Source organism: Mesocricetus auratus, unplaced genomic scaffold, assembly GCF_017639785.1.
Source record: "Mesocricetus auratus isolate SY011 unplaced genomic scaffold, BCM_Maur_2.0 Super-Scaffold_100045, whole genome shotgun sequence".
Taxonomy (NCBI): domain Eukaryota; kingdom Metazoa; phylum Chordata; class Mammalia; order Rodentia; family Cricetidae; genus Mesocricetus; species Mesocricetus auratus.
In genome coordinates this window covers 8,463,891-8,486,369 of record NW_024429222.1, presented here as the reverse complement: position 1 = coordinate 8,486,369, position 22,479 = coordinate 8,463,891, and the positions used below count along the sequence as shown (strand labels likewise).

General features: G+C 41.5%; 1 long non-coding RNA gene across 1 annotated transcript; it reads right to left on the bottom strand.

Annotated features, from left to right (window-relative positions):
- Positions 1 to 4,741: 4,741 nt before the first annotated feature.
- On the bottom strand, positions 4,742 to 21,819 carry LOC121135936. Its single transcript, XR_005873052.1, has 3 exons — positions 20,918 to 21,819; positions 20,669 to 20,824; positions 4,742 to 10,370 (listed from the first exon to the last, which is right to left on the bottom strand). It is a non-coding gene; the product is annotated as an uncharacterized LOC121135936 (long non-coding RNA).
- Positions 21,820 to 22,479: the final 660 nt, after the last annotated feature.

Genomic DNA, 22,479 nt, shown 5'->3' with positions numbered 1-22,479 from the left:
GTTAAGTCAGAGTAATAGAAGCATGATGAAATGAAGCATATAAACATTCAGTTCCTTTCCCTTTGGGACAACGAGAAGGTGGGAAAGACATGCTCTAAAAAACTTTCTCCAGCATTTGGATGCCCTTTCCAAGCCAGACAGGAGCACAGGATGAAGCAAAAATGGGCTTCACATAATGTTCTACATTGGTGGAACAGGAGACATAATGGTAGACAGGAGGAAAGGACAGAAAGAAAAAGAAGGGACCATATCAGGGGGGGAAGGAATAGTTATTCTAAAATATTCAACTGGATGTCTGAGCACTGTTCTCCTTCCAAAAACCTGGAATGTGATATTAAAGAAAAATGTTTAAAGCTAAAATATCCAGAATTTTAAGCCTTATTTGATTGGAAACTGCTTTGTCAGAGTTTCAGCATGAGATCAGCATCATCTGTTTCATTTTCCACACTTCACAGTCAAAACAAATCTGCCTTCTTTCATCTCACATCTGTAACTTCTGGACTCCTCCACCTGTGAGTCTCTCAGGAGGACAACTGTTTTCTGTCTGTAGACTCCTACTACAGCTTAACATGTGCATTCCCCACAATGGGTTGTGATGGGAATATTCCATGAACCCATAATAATGAGTGTCATCACCTACTTTTCAACAATGGTCTAAGAACTCACAGGAAAAGAGGGAAAGTTAGGCTAGACTGGAAATGTCAGATGCAATTCAATATTCAGAATGAGAGGTGGAGTAGTAAGTACCCAAAGAAAAGTGGAACAAAAATATGTCTTAGCAAAGGAGGATAACTTCTGCTCACAATTTAGGAAGCAGAAGAGAGAATTGGCTCTCCCATTTTGGTAGAAAATTAGTAGAGTCTGTCCTTCTTTTCACATGTTTTCATTTGCTGTATAGGTATGTGCTCAGGGAGTAAAGTGTAAGGTTGGTAAATGGAACATGAACTTTCCTCCTGTACCCTGTACCCTGTTGTATGACCCATCCACTAAAGGGAGATACCGAGTATGTTCCACCCTGGCAGTCACAGGGTTTCCCCATCAGGCGAGCCAGGATAACTTTGGTGTCATGTGGATTTCCAAATCCTCCATCACCGGGCAGGAAGAGCATGGTCGATACCAGGAAGAGCAGCATCACCCACATCTTCATTCGTTCCTGGGGGGGGGGGGGGGAACAGAGACACAGTTCTCAGGGGTGGAGCACTCCCTGGAGAAGTGATGGTCATTGTCCTCTTGTTGGGGCAAAAATTTTAGGTCTCTCACTGGTACCCAAATGGGTCTTTTTTCATTTTGAGGTAAGACACATCCAAATTCTCTCCCTGCTGAGAGGAGGGGGTCTGGTCCTCTCCAGACCCCTGTCAATGGGTCCCTCCATTTGACCCAAATAGAACTGTAGGTAACCGATGAGGACCAATGTTTTTGAAATGGAGACAGGTATTTATCTTCTTTAGAAAAATTTAAAATATTTAGGATGAATAATGACCTTTTTAATTGATCATGTGGGGGTATAGATTCCCCATTTTGTTTTTGTAATTGAGATTTGAGAACTTGATTATACCTTTCTACAAGTGCTTGACCCTGAGGATTGTATGGGATGCCTGTGGAGTGTGAGATGCTCTATGTCTTAAGGAAGTCCATAAAGACCCTGCTTACAAAGCATGGGCCATTATCTGCCTTATCTGATCAGGCAATCCAAGGGTGGCAAAGCATTGAAGCCTATGGCTAATAGCATGTTTAGCTCCCCCCCCCCGGCGCGTGTCGATCCCCAGCAGGCATGGGAAAAGGTATCAACCTAGAGAAAAATATACTTTAACTTTCCAAATGGAGAATAATGAGTAACATCAATTTGCCAAAGATTATCAGGAAGCCCTCGAAGGTTGCTTCCACTAGTTTGGAGGGGGGTATCTGAAGGAAAGGCTGGCAGGACTTACAAGTTCGGACAATCTTTTTAAGGTCCTTGAGTGGAACAAGTGGATACTTGTGTTTAAGACCCCTCCAATTAACATGGGTCAGTGAAAGGTTCAGGCATTACGCTGGCCTGCCCTGTTACCTGGCAAGATGCACTCAGGCAACACTCTGGCCAGCCCAGAGTTCTGTGAGAACCACACAGATGCAAAGGACCCCTTTAAAGGACAGACCCCTGCCTGCTGCTTACACTCTCTTTTACACTCTTACTTTCGTCTTCCTTGATGACTCCTGAGATGTTGAAGAAATATGGGATTAGTTCTTTGTTTGAGTAGGTAGCGGGCTTGAATCATTAAAGGTGATATAGGATTGGAGTCCAGCTTAATATGGGCCTCAACTAGGTTGGGTAACAAATTAACAACATAAAGGCTGTTAAATGACTCTTGAATAGTGTCTAATGAATGCACTGGCTCTTTACCGTGTTCTAAGGGGGGATAAATGACTAAAGAAGCCCCCAGGTGCCCCCCATCAGTAAACACGGTAAGAAAGCCAAGGTTGTGTTGAGGTAAAAAAAAATCAGGGGGGTCTCAGCTCTAACCTAGAGAAGGAGCTCATCCATTTGTGAGGACCATAATGACAATCAACTTTACCCAGAAACCCCTCAAGAACCATAGCAATCCTGCTATTGTTTCTCTGGAGCCAGGTGAAATCTGTTGTCTTAAAGGGAGTTACAATAAGATGAAGTTCTGTGCCAAACAGTTGGACAGAGGTATCCCTGCCCTTACCAAGCAATCAGCAATCTGATTGGTTACTGAATAGACTCTGGGGGCAACACCAATCTGGGAGGTGAATCCAATGTATGGGCTCACCCTCTTGTGCTGACAAGGCAGTACATAATGTTTCCCCAGGAAAAATGTAAAGGGTGAGGGGCAAAAGAGGATCATACCTCCTTAAGGTTGCTGTGTCTATGGCCTGTTGAACTTCACTTAAAATCTGTAAATGATCAGCAGATAGAATTATCTGTGAGGAGAGATCATGACATTTTAGGAGGTCAAACAAAGGAGCCAATTCCTCAGTAGTTATAGAAATCCAGGACCCCAGCCAATTAATTTCCCCCAATATCTTTTGGAGCTGGAGCAAGGTATAAGACTCCTGAATGTGAAGTTGGGGTTTAACAGTAGAGACAGTATCCAGAAATAACATGGAACCCAAATCTTAAAAGGAGGACTAGTCTGAATCTTTTCAGGAGCCACCTTAAAATCATTGGCCTCTAATATGGCAAGACATTTGGCAGTAAGATCTTGGAGGTCAGATGGGTTGGAACAATCCAAAATAATATCATCCATATAAATATAGAATAATGTATTAGGATGACCAACATCCAATCAAGGAAGAAAAATATGTAACATATAATACTGACAAATTGGAGGGCTATTGGCCATGCCCTGGGGTAGGACGCTCCATTCAAATCTTAAATCTGGCACGCAAAAATTTGTTGAAGGTCTGGAAAAGGCAAATTTTTCTACATCATCCAGATGTAATGGGATAGAAAAAAAACAATCCTTAATATCAATAATAGTTAAATAATGGGTATTGGGAATGGCTGGAATCCAGGGGAGTCCCCTTTGTGGGGTCCCAAAAGGTATCATTCTCTCATTCATTTTCCTCAAGTCAAGTAAAAGCCTCCAAGAGCCATCTGACTTTTTTTTTTTGCTTTAAAAAACAAAACCCAGGGAGTTCCAGAGGCCTGTTGAAGACCGGTAGAGAACTGGTCAGTGGTGCCCCAAAGCATGTCAAAATTAATTAGGACCACAGGGTGGGCTTTCTGATTTCAGTCTGCCTGGATTCGACATTTATCCTGAAAAAATGTGCTCCACTTCAGAAACATGGATCAGAGAAGCACTGTCCTAGCAAGGTACTTCCAATCCTGAGTTTGGGCTAAGCCCTGGAGGATAGTCTCTGCCCAGGGGAATTAGGTCCATCCTCTGAGATGGCCTCTTTGAGCTTCTTTAAATCATGTGCTTCCCAGGAGTAGCAGGCAGCCAGGCAGTTACCACCGGGGTTAACATTGACAGGAAAAAGATGGGTCATTTCTCCCCCAGAAGCATCCTCTCTGGCATAAGGCGGTGGTGCATGGGGGTTCTGGAAATGATTAATAGGGGGACCTGGAAGCAGAGTGACCTTAGACTGCCAAAGAGCACTTTCCCAAAGAGCACTTTCAAAAGAGGTCTACGGATGGATAAAGAGGCTCAAGGTGGTGTGAAGGACTAGAATTTGGCTTTGGTTTTTCCTGAGTTTCTTTATCTCCTTTTGTCCCTTCCTGGATTGGTGCCTCACTCTCTCCCTAGGGGATCCTGGGAGGAAGCAACTCTGTTGAGGGGGAAGCAACCCTTTAAGGCAGACACTGTTGGGAGGGTCCCCAGTGGGGGAATCTCTCCCTTTTTCCACCTGAGCTCTTCTAATACCATATCCCAAGAATCCCAGTCAAAAAGGTTACTCTCTGGCAGCCAGGGAGCAAACAGCTCCAGGCATGGAGAGCCTGGTTATCAGAAAGATTAAGGCCTCTACTTTTAAGTAGGACCCGTAAAAAATTCTAGGGTAGAGTTAGATTGGGACAAAGACTGCCCCATAATTTATGGGGTACACTCACCCGAAGCGTTCTTCCATTGCTCACACAGGGCACCATCTCTGCAGGGTCCTCCCTGCAGATAGACAGGTAGAGCGGGGGAAGGACCTGTCCTGCCTGTCTTCTCCCAGGGCTGAGCAGGATGGTTGAGTGTCCACGACTCAGACCCTCCCCCCATTAGTTACCAGGGAGAAAAAACACACCGAGTCGGGAGTCTGTCAAAGCAGGATCTCGATTTATTCCAACACGCAGGAACTTATATAGGACTGAGGTAGGGGATGGGAATCTTGGGATAGGGTAAGGTGACCTGAGGAGTTAAGAGCCAAGAGTATTCCATCAAGCAGGCAGGTAGCTAGGCAGGGTCAATCTTGCATCAGATCTGGCTAAGTCACCCCCATGTGGAGGTTACAGGTTAGAGACAGGTCGCTAAACTCTAGCCAGGCTCAGGAGCTTACACTAGGCCTCACATCCAAGCCTTTCTTAGGCCCAACACATTACTTTTTCCACAAAAGTGTTCTCTTTCTTTATGTCTGCTACCATCATTTTTTGCCTTTCCCTTGCATTTCCTCAAAGCATGCCTGTATCCTGTGGTTGGTAGGTGACCAACAACACCATAGCTAGTTTCCTAGTCTGTCTGCCCTCCGTAGTATACTCAGGAAAGAATTTTAACTAACTCTGACAAAACCTTTCTTGAAAACCTTTGGTTTCTAAATTTACTGCCTACCATCTATCTGGCACTGACTGGGAAACAAAAGCCATATTAATAGACCTCTGATTTCCTGTGGCTTCAGGTCATTTGGGGTGTAACTCTGAAAGATCTCTAGGAGGCACTCCAGAAAAGCAAATGGGACTCATCTGAACTCTGGCTTACCTTAGATAAATTTGTGAGCTATCTGGGTGTTGCCTAGAGACACCCCCCTAACAGAGCCTGGTGACCATGGTTGAAAGACTACCTACCATTACCAGAACTCAGGTCCCATCCCAGCTGTTTGAGGAAAACTTCTTGGATAACCACAGGGCCAGTTGTTGATTTCCTGTCATTTCAATGACCACTTCCTAGGCTTGCTGTTGAGTTATTTTCCTCTCCTTGGTTTTGAATTATCTGCGGATACTATGCCCATGTTGACATGCTTTTATAAAAGATCATTTCCTATAGAGAATGTAAGCTTTGGGGGTTTCACTGTGAGCGGGAGGTTTTGAAGATTTCCAACTATGTAGATCACTATTAGAGAAAGGAAAATGTTTCAACAATGACTGTTGATTTCTCTTATATCACCCCTGTTCCTCTGGATTGTCCCTCTCCATCATATCGGTGCCCTGGGGGAATAAGGTTACTTCACAAGTGACTGGGGAAAGTGAGAAGGGCCAGGGAGTGTCTCAACTGGATGGTTTCTATGTGGCCAATATTCCAAATTTATAAGGTGGCAGCATTTCCTCTTCTTCTGGGGAGACTGACAAGACTGTGGAATAGACTTTGTCCTATCCTTTGATTTCACGTATTTCTTCTGAAATTAAGGGTTAGCATTAGGGGAGAATTGACTGCCACTTCCTTATCATGGATGGGGAATCCTTTAACATGAACATTCAGGTCAGAATGTAGGGCAGTTCAACCAAATGCCCTAGTTAACTATAATCCATAGGTTGTGACCTGTAAATAAGAGAAAGAATGAACAGCCCTGCAGCTGGATAGACACATGAAAAGAAGACATGGAAAGAAGGCCAATCAAAGGAATAAAAGGTAATTGTTTTTCTAACATAGACCTGTTTCCATACTTCTGAGTATTTCTCTAGAACTCCTTAAAGTAGGGATTCACCAGGGTCAGAGGGGTCTCCTGTATGAAAACTTATGACACATCACTTCTGATTTTTTTCAAAAATAATAAGTAACACTAAGAAAAGCAGAGGAACACAGGAAAGACAGACAAGGTACTACAAATGGAGGCCATTCCTTCTCCCAGAATTGATCACCCAGACCCAACCAAGAGTCCCAGAGTCCTCTGGGTCCCTATGAGTCCAGAAATAATGCTGCTTCCAGCTTTCCTACCAGTATCAGGACTGCACACTAGCACAGACAGGATCATTACCCAGAATTCCAGAGGCTTTCAGATGCCTCCTTTTACAAATTTCGCATTTGAAAACTTGCTGTTGAATCATGCAAATACTTGGCCTCTCACTTTTCTAGGGCTGCAGACCAGGAATTCACCTGCAGCATCCACAAGCAGTGGACTCTCTGATCTATGTTTTGTTCCAGACTGTAAGTCGTTAAGACCTGAATATTCACTCATCTATGAAGGTTAGGTATTGGGTACTTGCCCACCAATCCCCCAACCTGGGCTGTTCCATTTCATCAGGCCCTTGGCTGAGAGTCTCCAGAGAACCAAGGCCAGTCAGAAGAAGACTGGCGGCAACTCTCTGACTGCCCAGATCTCACTGGTGCCTCCAAATGCTGAAGTTCTGAGGTCATTCAGAGGTTCACTAGTGTGACTCAAATTTCAATTTGTGTTCATTAGAGGCCTTTTATTAAAATGAGAATGGCTAGGACCAAACCAGAGAGAATATGCTAGGTAAGGCCCAGGGTATTCTTACCCCAAGGAGTATAAAGGTAAAAACTGAGCTGGAGAGATGACACAGCAGTGAAGATCACTGTCTCGTCTTCCACTGGATCCAGGTTCAATTCTTTGCACCCATGTGGCAGCTCACATCTGCCTGAAATTACAGCTCCAAGGTATTTTCCAACCTCACACAGATACACATGCAGACTAGACACTAACACACATAAAGTAAAAGCAGATTATTTAAAAAATGGAAAAATCCACAAAGACATAATTTTGGTGAGGCATATTATCTTTTATGCTTTCTTGGTATGGGCAAAGGTTGACTTTGTAACGGATGTCCAGCTGAGGACACAGTCATCCTAGCAAGCAAGTGTTTAACACCAAAGCACAAATTGGCAGTTAAACTGTTTATCTGTGGACCCATTGCCTTGTAGGAACAGCTGAGGTAATAAAATATTATAAGACCACAAGAGTAGGATCTATTTTCAAGAAAAGACAACCACAAGAGGAAAGGAAGAAAGAAGAAATGTATCTCTTTGTAAAATCCTATGTTCAGGAGAAAGAAAGGGGCATGAGTGTAAATCCTTGCAAGGATACATAACTCATTCCTAAATTATATTTCAGAATAATAAAATGAAGTGTATCCACTGCTCTTGCCAATATTTTCTCCCTTCCTGGAGAATGAGTGCTAATTCTGATGCTTGAGTTCTGATTGACTTTGGTTTTTTTTTTGTTTTTGTCCTTTCTTTTGGCCTTTGAGACAAGCCCAGACCAACAGGAACTCCAGGGATGTAAAAAAAAAACCAAAACTTTAAGACCCTAGACCTGGATAATAGTGTACAGGGCAACAACTCACCATAAAATGCTATCATGAACTATGAAACTGCATCAAAACTAGCTATGAAACCTGGAAGAGATGGCCAAGGCAACAGTCAAGGAACACAGTGGAATGGCCCCATATCATTTCTGGAATGCCAGCATCTGGTGTCCTCAGAACACTGGCTCCAAAGTTCAGTGTGATTTCACAATTTTAGAATCTACAGTGGCCCTGGAGTCTCACTTCTCCCCAAAACAAAACCCAGTGTGTGAACTGCATGCAGTTTTCTAGACTGGCTCTGTTCTTTTTTCACTTTACAGACAAGGTTAACTTGGTAGATTCACCAAAAGAAAAGTAGTGGCTGATGTTGAAAAGAAACAGAAGCAAACTCCACAGATAAAGAGGAACTCTGAGCTCTTTACCCAGTTGTTCCTGACCTGGAACCAACATGTCCAGTATGAATGAAACATACGTTTGGGGATTAAATAATACTTCAACCATCAAGAGGAAAACAACACAAGAGCACCCACCAAGAGTCCTCCTGATTGCCACATTGACTTGGAAATCAGAAAGCTACACCACAGCAGACAGTGGACACCAAAGCAGAGCAATCCAATTGTCATTGTCACTCTACATAGTTGCCTCACCATCAGCATGCAATCAAGAGCCCTGACATTGCAGGAAAATGTCAAAAGAAAAAACTCCAGGAAGAGCAAGCCAACTATTTGTAGTCTCATAAGACAACCAAGCTTTGGAAGAGGTTGAAACAGAAACAGGATGAAACAGAGATTGGGTATGAAGAAACATACCTGGAACCCCAGGAAGAATGTGGATTACAGCTAGAGCTTCAAGAGAGTGTCAAAGACTCTCAGGAAGAGGATATAATAAGGTGACATTTATGCATGGTATCAATGGTCCTAACACAGGGAAATGTGTTCAAAAACACCAAAAGGAGAAGTAACTAAGAATGCTGACACAATTTCTAACTGGTGACCATGTAGACTCTAAAGCTCAAAGACCTCATATAAGTCCTGTAGATACCTATAAGAAGACCAAAGACTGTGGCAGGTTCAATTTCAGTTAAAACAATCTGCCTGTACTGTTTACAAGGGAACATAACTAATGAGTCAAAAGGGAAAAGAGAGGTACAGAAGATAAAAACTTGGATACATAGAAGAACATCAGAATGATCCTAGAAAATGATCAAAAGGGAACCTAACACCCAACCTGAATTTTTGAGAGGAACCTTTTGCCCGGTCTGCATAGACAGTGTCAGCAATGGAATCCTGAACTACAACATCTCAAAACCAATACATGTAGGCAAGGAAAAGACATTCTTGACCAAGAGATGGGCAGAGGAAAACGCCAGAGCCCTACTGTCACTGCAAATGCAAAAGAGAATATGAGAAATTAAGGCCTAGGGCCATAGATGAGATTTTAAGTTATGCATTCAACATGTGAATTACAGAAGGAGTCTTCTTGTGGACACGAAAAGACACCCAGTGGCGAAAAGTGAAGCCATCAAATTTACATGAATCACCTCATGCTCAAAGGAGCAAAAAACAAGGATATCCCCAACTTCAGGCATTTAGTACCTTCTTCTGCAAAATCAAAGTCTGAGGATGAAGTCAGTCAAAAGATGGACCCAGGGAGTGAACCTCTTTGCAAAGGAACTTTTTATGGTGCCAGCTCATCTAGATGTGCAAAGGAGCATGCTTGTAATTGATTCTCAGACAAAAACTGAGGACGAAATGAGCTTTGTCTACCTGGATTCATAAGCAGAGAAAATACATGATATTTTTGAGATGAGCATGAAAGTTCCACTGAAACTCCTATGTGACAGAAGGTGGAGGCGAAAGGTTCATTAAGAACAGGCATGACCCAATAGGATGAACTTGATGTGATGAACCACCCCTTTCTAATGGAGGAAGGATACTTAGAATTTGTGGTGAACTAGGCCCCTGGTGGCTGTCCAGAATCCAGGCATCCTCACTGAGTTTGGCAGAGACAGGAACCACAGATATCAACTAAGATCCTGGTTACTGCAGGTCAATGGATCCAATTATGACCCCTTGAGAGCAGCTCAGGCATGGAAATCATGTCCTCCAGTAGCAGCACTGGCCACTCAAATCAACATGGCCCCAACAGTGGCATGGCCATATGACACCAAAATGACCTCAGGTAGTAGACCAAATCCCAGGCATCCACATGGCCTTAGTGACAACATGGTTCTTGAGCATCAACAGAGACCCCAGTTGCAGTAAGTCCAAGAACCCAGACATAGCCTTAGATAGCACATGAGTGAATCAGAACAGTTATAGGGAAGATAAGATGAAGGATGTAACTGTGTTAATTGAAATGGTGCTCTACTCAGTGGTGGAGCAAGACAACATGCAGCGTGCTTCACAGTCTCTGGTTCAACTTCTGCCTTCAGGTTCCTCAGTTGCTTCACTGGATGATGAAATATCACCTGTAAGCCAAATAAAAACTGTGGTCCTCCAAGTGTATTTTGTCAGTGTATCACCCCAGCAACAGAGAAACCAATTAATATCACTTATTAATAATACATATGTATGCATATTAGTCATTGAAGTACAAAAGTAGCATGACACCACATAGAAAAATGAGTTTTTACATGATTGGAGAAGATAAAAAACACAGGGAACAGGTCATATCCATTATCTATGCATATACATGGCATATAAAAGCATCCAGATGAAAGCTAAGATGGGTATCCCTTGTTAGACAGCTGCTTCCTCTCTCCTGTACCTCTGAGCACTATGACAATATGTCACAACAAATGAGCCATAACAAATCTACACCCTGTGGCTTACATGTAGTGTTGAACACATCTGTTCCCAGCTCTCTGGGGAGAAGGTAAGAGTGTCACTACTGTGGAGACAGTCTGATATGCATATGAACACTTTATCTTACAACTAAAATTCTGATCCGTCCACATCCAAAACCATGTTCCCTCTGTTGTGGTGACTCACTGTCCCATGTTCATGGAGGGGTTAAATATTGTTCACAGTATGCTAAACTTCATGGTTGAGGAACTATGAATTTCAAGTTATTTTCAGGATCAAATAATATATCTCAGAAATAAGACCTTCTACACCATTGCTCACAGTTTCTTTAATTGAGAATTAATTTTAGTACACCCTTTATTTTCTGCAGGAAGTGTTTGTTATTGTTTTTAAAAGACTGTTAAGTGTTTTAAATATTGAGAATATAAAACACAAATTTAAAAATAAGATTCTATCAATATTAATATATGAATTTAACCAAAAGTGAGGACGTTTTTACAATGTCTCCCAATGCTGGGAGAAAAGGAGCCTGCTGAATAAAAAGACAATCTTTGCCTTACTCAAGATTTTGACTATATATAAACTTTTAGCTCTTTATCTAACCACCTAAAAATATAGTGTAGCACACTAGTGTGCCTTTATAGAAATTTGATTATTTAATCTCTTCGCTAACCTTCTTCTCTCTTAAGCAGTTTATTGGAAGCTCACTAGACAATCCTACCTTTGTGTTGACAATTAGGAATTCCCCCATGTGAAGAATATTATCTGCCTTTTATTGTGCATAAGAATTCTAGTCCTGGACACCACTAGGGCTGAAATTGTTGGTTGTAAGCATATATAACCTGGAAACATTTGTTGTGGGATGGAGAACTATAAAGAGACAAGGATAGACATGGATCATGTTGTATGTAGATTCTCTTTCCCGTAGATTTTTAGCTCCTTTGCTTATCTTGGATCTTTTCTTTGAATTGTGAGTGAAAATTTTAGAGACTGGCCTTCTAAACTTTTCAATAGATGGGCTCATGTCAGACAAGTAAACAGTAACAAGGAAAGAGAGGAGGTTTGGGATGAGAGATGAAGGGGAGGAAACAAGAAGAAATAAAAAGAGAAAGAAACCAGAGGATAAAAATGTTATACATATGGGACATTTGAGCACAGACATCAAATTTTTTTCCATTTCTGTATGTCTGTCCTTCAGTTTATTCCTACCCCAGGATCCCATCTAGGATGCAGGAGAAACGTAGTCCCCTCAGCATATTCCTCTGACACATAGACTTATGTAAACTTAAAACTGTTACCTTGCTTCCAGGATCATAGTTCATTAGCTTGGCGAGACAGTCAATATTTTATACAGTTAGCCAGTTTGGCTATTAACAATCTATTTTCTCAACAATACTCTAGAGTAGGTATTCTCTTCATGATTTGAGATCAGAATAGGGAAGGTACACAAGCTTAAACTGCTGAAGAGAGACTGGGCCAGGATTCCCATTCTAGAAATCTTGTTCCTGAGGTTTTAGTCTGAGCTATTGTCCTCTAGAAACAGGTATAAACCTTGTGAAATTTCCTTCTTGTAGAAAGTTCTACCTTATCTGAACATGGAATGCATTCTTTAGAAATTGCTAAAGACATCCAAAATATGTAGGGCAATAGAGAAATCAACAAAAATAGTGTGCCAAACAGCTCAAAACATTCTTTGTACATTCCTTCATTATCTGAGCCAAAGGAACTTCAGCATAAAGGAGATGCCCAACCAAAACTAAAATATGCTTCTGGCTTAAATATAGAATTTATGGACTATATATTTAAAGAACACAGACAGATGTGTATAACAAAGGCTCTCAAGAAAGCCAGTCTAGAAATCTTTCAAATACAGAAGACTGGGTACATGTTTGGAAGTACTCATGACCATGAAAAGAGCAATTGCAGCAGATGCTCAGGGAAAATGCACTAACAATGTGAAGGCATTCATTAACTAACACTACTCTATGAAAACTGTCATTCCAAAGGACATTTGCAAGCAAACCACTTTCCATACCACATCATCAGTAAGGTAATCCTGTCTATAATGCTGAAGAGGAAACAGAAGGGACGGTCAATTCTAAGCAATGAGCATTCTCTACCAAGCCTTGCAAGGGAAATCATGTGAGCTGTATATTTTACATGCACCATGCAAGGGTGAATCCCAGTATGGCTGTGTGTGGACTTGGTAGAACTGATATCTAATGGAAGATCATTGGAGACACCTCTGTGAGACCTACTTTGAGTTAGTGTCTGAGAAACAGTTATGACAAGAAGCAAATCATCTTATCTTTCTGACTTCCTATCTGACATCTGCTCCCTAGAGTGATGCCTTCCTCATGAGTTTCTCAGTAAAGGTACTAATGCTTTAGCCTTCAGAACTGTGAGATCAATAAATTTATCTTCTTCATAAAAATACCCAGCCTGAGGCATTTCATTATAGCGACATAAAGATTAATACAATTGTAATAGGATTGTTCACACTTTCTGTTTCTTCAGTTTCAAAAGGCTATATTGTAAGAATATGTTCAATTTTAGTGTATTTTAAATACATTTTTATAATACCATATTCTCCTGTAATATAAATATAGGCCACTATGCATTGACGATGAAACATTTTTAAGGTTTATGATGCAGTCTAGGGATATAGTTTAGTTGGCATATTGTTCGCTTAGCATGCATGAAACCCTAACAGAACATATTAATGTGTCCAAGAAAAATAAACAGCATGGGAATGATATACAAATTCTGTGCTTCCAAGGCACATTGTATAAACAAAGCCATGCACAGCAACAGATTGGAATAAAGATTGGAAATGTAGAAGGTAACCAGAAGCTATGAGACAGATGAGCAGAGGAACACAGAGGTGAACAAATACTGTTTTTTAATATAGATAAACTTCTTAGGAAGTCATCAGTAGCTCACATGAAAAGTCTGGGTGGGTGCCCAAGAGGACAGCCTTTCAGCATCTGTTACAAAGCCAGTCTTGCCTAGCTAACGGGATTCCATCCCAATTCCTCCTGGGAAGGCATATTCTGCATATTCTCTCAGTCAGAAGGCCTTTCCCTGTACTTGGGAAGGAAAGATTACTTGAATCCAAAGTAACCATATCATGGGACTTGGGATATAATTGTATGACCCTCAGCAAAATGATAATACTGACAGAGTGGAAACTCAAATCATCTATAAGCAAGAGTCGACTCCCTTTCTTTTCTTTTTCTACTTGGTATGGGTGGTCTTGAAATGTGGCCCAGGATGGCTTCAGGCTCATAAAGGCCTGATTTAGCCTCCAAACTACTGAAATACCAGCTGTGTACCTCATATGGTGAGACTACAAATCTCCTTTTTAAAAAGCACAAAAAATCTTCAAAGAAATCAGATGAACATTAGTGAGAAAGAGTGGGTCATGAAATCATTTGAACAGAAACATATGAAATTTTAAACTTTATAGTGAGATAATTTAAATAATTACCATCATGGTGACATTCATACCATGGAGAGGAAGAACTACAACCACACAAATGCAAACTGCCCCTTAGTTGACTACACTGCCTTCTGTCTTAGTCAAAAGGCCAATGACTTTTTTTGTTAGTTTGTTTTTTCGAGTCGGGGTTTCTCTGTATTGTTTTGGAGGCTGTCCTGGAATTAGCTCTGGAGACCAGGAGGGCCAAAAGGCCAATGACTTTTAATGAGAGGGAATAGACTCTGGTAGGCATTCTGATCTGGGAACTGTAACACATTGGTTGTGGTCATGCCTAGCATGAACACAGATACTAGTTTTATGTGAAGTGTCATGAGAAAGCAGTAATTAAATGCATTAGGAAGAGAAAGAACTGAGATCCCCAAGAGACTTTGGAAAGAGGACAGTGGGGGAAAATTTTACCTAATGAATGTAGAGTTATTACAACTAAGGCATAGTGGTGCATGCATGGGATCCCAGCACCAAGGAGGTGGGGAAATGTATCAGGAGCTCAGTTATCTCAGGCTACATGGTCAAAGTTCCAGGGTAACCTCAGTTACAAGAGAACGTATTTCAAAAGAAAAATGAAAGTATAATAATCAGTGTTGTAGTGGTACAAGAATACATTAACAAGTGAAACATAAGGGGGGCCAGAAATAAACATGCATTTCATGAAACTGAATAAAATAAAAAACTAGTATAACAGCTTTAAAAGTGGTGGGGGGAGTGGCAACAGAAACTGCCCAATGTTTACCAGTGCACACTGACCTGAGTTCAGTTCCCAGCACCCAATATCAGGCAGCCCACACCCACCAGTAACTTTAGTATCAGAGCATTCAGGAACTTTCTGAACACTTCATAAACCATCCCTCATGTGTATACCCCCACACAGACACACATACATATAATTTATAAAATAGGAAAAGAGCGATTCCTCCAAAGAAAAGCCTACCAAGGAAATGAAGAAAAGAACATTTTAAAAATGTATCCTATGTCCACAATGTCAAAAAATAAATCTCTGATGTAATGGCTCATGCCTTTAATGCCAGCAATTGCAAGGCAGAAGTGGTGGAGCCTTGTGAGTTTGAGACTAGCCTGGTCAACATAGTGAATTCCAGAATAGTCGCAGCTAGTTAGAGAGACCCTGTCTCAACAACAGCAGAACCGTCCCATATCCAAAGAAGAAGTCAAGAGCCTTTGGGAAAACAATGATAAAGGTACCTATCTCTGTGACTTCAGAGTAGTGGATGATTGCTCCAATACTGTGAGGGTTACTCTCAGTTGTCACCTTGACTATATCTGGAATGAGCTATAATTGAGGATGGAGTGATGAATGTCTTGAGAAAAGAAGACAACATGCCTTTGATCTGGATTTTGAGGCTGGAATGCATATGCCTGTAATACAGGCCTTGAGACTGAAAGGCACACCTTTAATCTGTTTCATAAACCTTTTACTAGAAGCCTATATAAGGATAATAGAAGAATGCTGGTTTCCTGTAAACAGACATTTCCTGTCCCAACTGCCCAGTTCCAAAGAAACAACTCAGAGGCTGAATATGAATTATAAATACTTGGCCAATTGCTCAGGCTCATTTCTAGCAAACTCTTAAATTAACCCATATTTCTATTTATGCTTTTCCAGGTGACTTGTGGGATATTACCTTATATTTTAAACATCCTGCTTGCTGGGTGGCTGGCTTGTACCACTATGACTCTGCCCTCCTTCTTCCCAGAGTCCTCTCTGTCAGGCTGTCCCACTTATACCTCCTGACAAGCTACTGGCCTGTTAGATTTTTATTAACCATTGACAGTAATACATGTTCATAGTGTAGAGAAAGATTGTTCCATAGAAGGTTCCTTCTGTGTCTGCCTGCTCTGGCCTTGTCAGCACATCCATTTCAGATGAGACACCCAGCCTCGTGGTATTGAGCACCTACTGTATCCATGGACTTTCCATTCCTAACTAATCATTGTTGGTCTGCAGCCTGTAAGTCATTCCAGTAAATCCTGATATATAGAGACAGGGATCCATCACAATTGTAATGTGACTCTAGAGCATCTCAGCTAATACACACTCAGCATTAAGTAACTGGAGTATGCATTCCATAACAGGCCTGTGTTCTGTGGAAGTACTGGAGAAGCAAAGGCAGGAGGATTGCCGCAATGTTGAAGTCAAATTGATCTACAGAGCAAGTTCCAGAGCACCAAGTATTACATAGTAAAACACAGCCTCAACAACAAAGAGTTAAATAGAAGTAACTGATACACTTGAGCAAATTAAAATAAATTCAGTTTACCAAACAATGCTATTTTCAAAAGTCAAAACACAAGGTATAAACTGAGAGGAATTATGTCTGTTATATAAGAAACAGACTAATATGAATGAAGAATGCCCAAAAGTGAAAACTCACACATCACTGAGAGGTGAAGACATCAATAAGTAGTTTAGCTACAAAAAAATTATTGTGTACATGTGAAAAATTTTCTCTCATTAGCAATCTGAGTCATACATGTTAAGACAAAATACCACTTCACTCAGAAGACTGCTTCTCCAGAAGCATTTCTGGGAGTAGCAGTTACACACATGACTTTCTCCTTAGACATCACTGGGCTATGCCTAGCTATGAGGATGTCAGGATATGAGAGGTGCCTACATTTCCCACCCTCCTTGTCAGCAGGGCATCACCATGTGACCCAACATTTTCTTACATCACTTGGATTTCAATATCTTGAATCTGATTTTTCCCTTGCCACAGGCCAGAAAAAGAACAAAATCAAGACTGTTTCAGACAGACAGCCATGTTGACTCCTCTAGGCTCTGTTCATATGACAAAGAGGAAGAAGTTGAATAATTTATGGAGCAAACAGATCCTAGGGACCTGGACTACACAACTACACAGTTAGATGGGAAAGGAAGAGAGTTCTAAGGAGGAATGGTGATAGCACAATTCTAATCTCAACACTGCCCTGGCCAAGTGAGGAAGATTGCTGTGAGTTCTAGAGCAGCATGGAATACTATGTGACTTCTAGACTCTCTTTAGATCCAGCGGGAGTATCACAAAATAAGTGATAATAGAAACATGTATATTTCACCTCAATTTTATTATTGTTATCACTACTACTATTAATATTCATATTGTTATTTATTTTTGTGAATGTTTGTGGTTTTTTTGTTTTTGTTCTTTGATACAGTGTCTTTCATGCACAACTGGCTGTTCTTGAACATTACATGTAGAACAGACTGGCCTCACACTCACAGAATTCTATCTGCCTCTGCCTCTGCCTCCTAAGTACTGAGATATAAGGTATAAACATCTCATTCGGTTTTCTTTTTCTTTCTTATAACAGTATAGTCTATGCCTTAACTAGTATACTAGTCAACTCTATGTGTTTTTCTTAATCTGTTTGGTGTATTCATTACTCACTGGTAAGAATTTAAGCATCATAATTTAAAAGACACTTTCAGCATTTGGTGTGATATTGTTATTTGGGACAACGAAAGTAAAGGTAGCTTAAATTTAATAAGAAAAGACAAAGTAGCTTCTGGTAGTTTCATTCAATGGGATACTATATATCAGAGGATGTTATGTGCAGTAATGAATTGACGTCATAGGATTAAGTACAGAATAAAGGAGAGAAGAATATATGCTTGTTTTTTTCCAGTGCTTGAGGTAGAACCTACGTTGTTGGCCATGCCTGACAAACACTTCACCACACACTGGCTGAGCAAGCAATAATGTTAGTTCTGGCTATGAAGTTAACAATCTGTTATAGACCTTTCCTTTCAATTATTAAAAGTCATCCTGTAATAAATACTATTCAAATACCATGGACAATGACTACATAATACTTCACATATAACAGTGAGTCCACAACTCTCATTACACTGAAATTTATTCAGACAGTACTCACTGTTAAGACACTGACACTATTCCCAGCCCAAACTTTCTAAAGAATTAGTAAACAATATTAATTCTACTTAACGCTGTGGTAATACTTGGTGAGTGACTCTAGCTAATTCTGAATGATCACCATGTGAATTTGAACTAAAATAAGTTTTGTCTTATACTCCACTCTATTCACTCAATCAATGTTTCATAAAGCCCTGTACTAGTGGATGGGGATACAAAGAAACATTGATGTCTCAAATGAAATTGTTCTCAAGTCAATCAAAAGCAAATAGTCAATAAGTAAAATCCTCATTTCTAAACTAATTTTTAAAATGAAAAAAGTTATAGACTGTGAAATTAGTTGGGTGTGATTGTACATGTTATACCATGAATAACCAGGTCCCAAGCCATGTATGGTACAGAGAAAGTTCAAGGCCAGCCTAGGCTGCAGAGTGAGATCCTTTCTCAAAAACAATGGAACTAAAATTGTGACTTTATTGACATCTTAAGAAAGTTGTAACCCCAGGTAAACTCAGGGATGGGGGTCTATGTTTTTATTGCCCATCATGCATTATTAAACTGAAATGAAAGAAATCTAAAACAAAGTGACAAGAAAACATTACCCCCCTGATCTCAGAAAGATCACTTTTCAAGTTAATACCGTGCATGTGAATGAAAAAAATGATGACCCAGAATAAAGTCTATCATATGATGACTTTAGGGGGGTCGACAGATGGCCCAGTGGTTAAGAGAATGACTTAATCTCATGAAAGAGCTGAGTTCGTTTCCCTGTACCTACCTGGCCCCATCTGTAACTCAGGTTCTAGAAGATCCAACCAAGGGCCTATTTTGTCCAGCTACCTTACTTCCTGCCTATCTCTACAGACCTCCAAACATCTATGGTTAGCTAATGGCAAGCTCCATTCTCTGACTTTCAGACAGGCTTTATTTGTACAAGCAAGATATCACAATATATCTCCCTTTTCTTCTAAAAGTTAAAAGCTATAACTAATAGAATCTATATATACAATATATACAGGCAATAAGTACATCAACAATATCTACCCCATTAGCATTTGGCAAATACAGAGAAAATACTCCATTATCATTTCTTGATGAGTCCAAGTCTTGTACCTAATTTGATAATTTGCATTATCAAATTATCTTTTAAAGTGTTTCAAACCTATTGCACTTAACACATCAGACAGGCAAAGAGATAAAATCTGAGTTCTTGAGTTATTTTTTCACAGTAAATTCCTGTCAGAGGAATTGTGAGGTAAATGCAGTTGTTATCAGAGAAATGAGATACAGCAAGAAAGAACCCTATCCCCAGACTGATGGGCTATAAGTTGGAAGGTGAAAAATGATGATTTATAATGGAATCAACCATTTCCCTTCCCAGGCATCTTGGAGTTCACTCAGATGACTTCAATCATTGGATACACACCTAATAAGTCCAAGCGATACAGGTTTCTCCTTCGGCAAATGAAGGGACTGTCTTCTTTTGTTTAGCCTCAGATCAAGTAGCTAGCTTGAATGTAAGGAACAGGTTATTCCAAAATCACAAATTTAAATGCTGGCCAGGTGCCCTGAAAGTATACTAATGCACACTGCTCTAGGAGGCTATAGAGAACCCAGCTCTGGTGTTCCAGCTGATCCTTCATAAGGTATCTGCTTCTCAGGACCACTGGCTTCATGCACTTTGAACTGTTATTTCTCTTTCTAGGTTTAGGCCGAGGAAAGATGAGATGGATTTGGGCATGTATCTTGTCAGGGATTGGCCTCACTAAATGAAAATACACAACTCCCATGTTTGCATATGAGCAGAGCAAATCTGGTTCCTCAAGGCTGTCTTAGTTAGGGTTCATACTGCTGATGTGAAGCACCACCACATAAAAACAAATTAGGGAGGAAATTTGGCTTACACATTCATGGTGCTGTTCATCAAGGAAGACAGTCAGGATAGGGATCTCAAACAAGATAGGAAACTGGAAGCAGAAGCAGATACAGAGGCCAAGAAGGAGTGTTGCTTACTGGCTGTCTCCCATGGCCTGCTCAGTCTGTACACTGACAGAAGCCAGGAACCAGCCCACAGATGGAACCACCTACAATGGGCTGGGTTACGCCCATCCATCACTAATTAAGAAAATGCATTACAGCTGGATCTTAGGGAGGACTCTTCTCCACTGAGGTTCACTCTTTTCAGATAACTTCACTGTGTGTGTCAGGTTGACGCAGGACTAGCCAGCACAGAAGCCAGCACACAGGATAACAGGATAGGGAAGGGTCACTGAATCCCGAAACCTAAGAGCTGGGGATGTACAGCGAAGAGACTAAGGGAAAGGTCACTTCATTCCCAGCCAATTGTGTCAATGTTTGAGACATGAACTCCAGCTTCGCCCTACCCTGCCCCTGCCCCTGCCCCCTGCCCCTGCCCCCTGCCCACTGCCCACTGTCCACTGCCCTCTTATTCAGGAGCCCAGGCTTTCCCTGGCCACCTCCAGCCAATGCAGACACCTAGTTCCACACTGAACTCCAGGAGCACAAAACAAGCAGACACACAAAGGAGCAAGGCATCTGCTCCCATCCTCACCTTTGCCTTCATTTTGATGCTTGGCTTTGATCTATTGTGGTTCTTGAATCTGCTCCTGGTGGACATTCTCTGGCTCTTCCGTGCTTGCTTTCAAAGGGCAAATTCTGTTAGCAGTGAGCAGCAAGTCTCCTTGGAGAGCGTGAGACTGTATTCTGTCTGAACCAGAAGGCAAAAGCATTAGTGCCTGGAGGGACTGGAGGAACCGGAGGGAACAGTGGGGACCTAGGAGAGGAAGGAAGAGAAAGGCACCTAAGTCAAGCCCTGGCACCAAGATCTGACTTGAACTCCCTTGGGAATCTCCAGGCAGCTTCCTCTTCTGCCTTGTGATGGGCACAGGATCATTCCATGGCTGAACAACACTGTTGAGACCCACTCAGCGATCGCGCCAAGCCAGCGTCCATTGCCTCCCATCCTGCCTGTGTCCTGGCTGAGGCTGCCAATGTCCGTTACTCGGCAGGGATGACAGTTATCCCAGAATTCCCTTTGGAGAGACTTGAATGAGTCATCGGCTGCCCTCTGACGTGCCTGGCTCAACCCAGTCAGAGTTCTCTTCTCAAGAGATGGCTCTGGGAAGGTTCTCTGCTCTCATGATTCTGGGCACATAAGTTTTTCATAGCAGCCTACTGGCCGCTGCTGCCCCCTGGCGACCCTTATGACAAGTGCACCGGGAGCTTTGTCCCAGTCCTTAGGAGCTCAATGAAGGGCATGTGCAAATCCCCTCTTGGTTAGTGGAGGACTGCTTTATTTATACACAGGCAATAAGGAGAGTCCTGTAGGTGGGACAGATTGAACTATTGGGCTAAATACTTCTCTGCGCAGTCCCAGGTCCCAACTCTTGGCTCCTCCCGCATAATGGACTTCCCTTTGGGGCCAACAGGAGAGGGAACATGTCCACACAGCAGCAGGTGCCCTGGGCTGCAACCCCTTGCTCTGTGCTCTGCTTCAGGAGACCCTCTGGATATGCTGACAGACCTCCTTGCCACCTTCTGTGTGGGATGTGGTCAGGCTCTTTTCCCGTCCAGAGTCCAATGTCACCCTGATCTCCTCCAAGATGTTGGACCCCAGATTGAAAATCAACATTGGATTGGGAAAAGCCTGATTGTTAAAACTCTAAGGAAGAAGAAACTCTACTGTTGAGGCAGAAAAGAAAACTCCAGAACACCATCAAGCCTCTATTCTAGGATATCATGAAAAACATGACGTATTAGGAGTCAGTCACTTTAGGATGTTGTTAGCTTTCTCCAATGTTTGTTGAAATGTTAGGGACCTTTTCTGGCTCCTCTCAAATAATTTATCCAGTGCTGTGGCCCTGATTTATCAATGAGACATGACAAATTCATTTATAATGACAATGTGTGTACACGTCAAGATCTGAAGTTGGTAGAGACTTGTAATTCTGAGCATTCATTCCACAGTCAGTGATGATATTAGTTCTTGGTGCTGAACAAACACAAGCTCAGATTGAGGGAATCAGCATTAGGAACCTATCCTAAAGGATCTCACATAAACTACATAACTAAGTAGTTAAAGGCAGTGAGATAAATCTGTATGGGAAATAAGCTGATGCAAGTTGAGGGCTTCAGAGGAGAACTGGACTATGTGTGTGAGGGAGTGTGGTGAGTACTGAATCGCAGAAGAAAAGCTCTTCAACAATTGGTAATTAGTTTGCAGTGATGGACAATTAGCACATAGCAGCATAGGTGCAAAATTATGTCTGAGCCACACGCCCAGCGCCTGTGGTTAAGTCTTGAAAAGTAAGTGCTTGGGCATCTTCCTTAGAAGGAAAAGATGCATTCCGGAGAAAATAGTTT